The sequence below is a fragment of the Morone saxatilis genome, unplaced genomic scaffold (assembly GCF_004916995.1).
Source record: "Morone saxatilis isolate NCDOM2014 unplaced genomic scaffold, NCSU_SB_2.0 Contig19, whole genome shotgun sequence".
In the NCBI taxonomy this organism is placed as follows: domain Eukaryota; kingdom Metazoa; phylum Chordata; class Actinopteri; family Moronidae; genus Morone; species Morone saxatilis.
The window spans coordinates 14,142,496-14,145,498 of record NW_023339751.1 but is presented as its reverse complement, the minus strand read 5'-3'; positions in this window follow the sequence as shown (position 1 = coordinate 14,145,498).

The window sequence follows — 3,003 nt, the reverse complement described above, 5'->3', positions numbered from 1 at the left end:
TTCAAGCACAAGTGTGAGCTCCAATGTCTCTTAATCTACTTTGTGTTTTTAAACAGGAGCGGCAAAAATATCGACTACACTGGTGTAAAAAATATGTAAATGTATATATTTAATGAGGCGGCGTCTCCTTTGTACAGTAAAGACATCGTTTTGATATTGTACTGCTGAACCATGTTGTGAAATAAATGGAGAATATTCCTTACATTTTAGGATATTTTTTATATGACTTCTGTATCCAGTGATGGGTTGGAAAATCTCAGAGGAGCTTCAATTTTATAATTAACATATATTAAATATATATATATATCACTTATATATATATATATATCACTACAACATTAAAACTTGTTCACAAATATGTTATGCACCAAGAGACAAAAAAAATGATAATCCAAATTAATCTCTGTTCTGATAATAGCCAACACATCGAGCCTCTCTCTCTCTCTCTCTTCTCACACACACAACACACACACACAACACACACACACACACACACTTGTAGCTTGGGCAGGTGGGTTTCTGTAATCATCTTAGTGTTATGCACTTTAAAAACGTTATTTTACATAAAAAGTGGTTCGGTCAATTAGATGCGTAATTGCCACCATCTTGCCAAAATTATGGGTAATTTATTCAGAAGAGGACATTACTCCCTGAGTATGAGCTGCTGTCTTTTAACATTCTCTCTCTCTCTCTCTCATTGCCTTGTGTGTGTCTGTGTGTGTTGTTCAGTGTGAGGTGGTGAGGTGAAAGGATGGATCCAGCAAGTATCTCCACCAAACTATTATTTTGGTTTTACAGCAAACGGTCAATTTTATTTCCAAGTCATTCTTATTTTTTTTAATTTTTTTTTTGTTGTTATTTTTGTATTTTACGCACATTTCCTTTTTTATTATTTCTGAACGTTATTTTATTTTTTGACTTAATTGACTTTATGAGTAAACCTCTCTTTTTAAGCATCACTTGTGATGCCACTTGTATTTAAGTGGTGAGATATAAAAGATATAAAAAATCATATCCATGTTTTTTAATCTGTAGGCTACAATAACATCTGACAAAGGTTGTCGCCAAAGGTAAAGCCTATATTGCGCCGCAGTCTCATAAATTATTGGCTCATCAAGAAAGAAAAGAAAGAAAAGTTTTAAAAAGGTGTAAAATTTCAAATTAGAGATAAATAATTAAAGTAGTACTTAGTAACACACAGGCCCACGCTACAGGTGTCACTGGACACTTGGCAATCTCAAGAGGACATGCGCAAGTTTGCATATTGGCTAAGTTCATTAAATAACACAGTTAGAGGTGTAAAAAGTTCATAAAACGGATATCAGATATTATACTACTACTACTATATAATATCTACTCTATTGTTTTCACGCAAATTAACCAGCTTTAATTTTCTTCTTCAACTTCTGAGCGAATGCGGATAGATTTGAATTTCACTTGATGATGATAAAGATATTGCGTGATTTAAGAAAATTAAAGGACATTTCTAAACGTACGCTAAAAAATTATACATGCTGCCTTCCTCGTGGTGATGGTATTGCTTTTAAATCTTAATTTTTTTTTTTTTTGAGAATCACATTTCGATGTATTTTTGAACAGCATCCAGATTAGACATCATGCCGAGACTGACATTTTATTACATATAGGTAGCCTATATATTTTTTAAAATCTTATTTTGCTTTTTTTTTTTTTTCAAACAAAGCTGCATGTATAAAGTTACAAGAGAGCAATACAGATCCAAGGGGAGGAGGCTAAGAGGGGAGGGAGTGAATACTCCTGCAGCCTCTGTTGAGTTGAGCTCAGTCCCAATAAATAGCAATAATCAGTGATCGGTAATAAATAATCACTAGAATGCAATTCTTTATTTATGCCTTTAACAAAGGTTTTAACATTTCTTTAGGCTTTGGAGTAAACACCACCTGCAGACTGTAACCAGGTGACATAGTCCAGGTGGACACAACTGCAGAGGAACTACACTGTAAATCTTTGATGTTCATTTACAGTGAAAAGTCCGTTTAATTAAAAACATTTCACGATGCTTAATCCCCTCGTTGTTTGTTTGACATGCAGCCAGATAAACTATTAATAGCTTCATAGTTTGAGGACAGTTTTTGGAGTATGTGAAGATTCAGCCAGCCTGCAGTATATTACATAATATCTAACAACAGACTACATAATATTGCTGTTGGATTGCCCAAAGATGTGAAATATCACCATGAAGGATTGTTGGAATTTTAAAATTAAAAAACAAATGAGATTATTAGTTAGAAAAAAATCTACAATGAGGCACATCAGCCTTTGCCTCAAAGGTCATTTTCGGTTTTCATCTGTGGTCTAATGCAGTTATTGGAAATGAATCAGTCAGCAATAAACGCCTATATGATGACCTCATCAAGAGACAAAGGGTTCATTCAAATATCGTCAGATAACCCAAGTATCGACGCGTACCTACTATGCACACGTCCCCATTACTGCAAATAAATAGATTGGTGTGGCATTATTCCTCTGGCACATATCGATCTGCAAACGTCTGCATCGTATTGCGTCAAGTAAGAGCAACGTTCACGCGCCGCTTCGGCTCAGCATATGACCTTGATTTGCGCGCATAAATTGAAAAAATTACCACTCGATAATTTCCATTTGTGCGACATCTTTATGTAAAGGAGAAAAGGGAGCGGGGCCAAAATCAGATAAAGTACATTTGCAGGAACGGGGGCAAACGGACGTGACCGGGGAGTGCGCTCAGTGTATTACATTAAAATGGAGAGCTGAATGGGTAATTTTAAGCCCTATCATAGGTTTTAGTGCCGTTTTGGAAACACACAAGTGGCCCGACCACCTTGCGTAACGGTAGCCTCTTCTCTGGAGCCACTGGCACATGTGTGTTTAAAGTTTGTTATAGGGGCTGCATGCAGAGATTAAAGCATTTATTTAAAGAATCTAAATAGGTTTTGTTATGGCAATATATTATTGTTAAAGTTATTTGGAATTTCCCCATTGTGG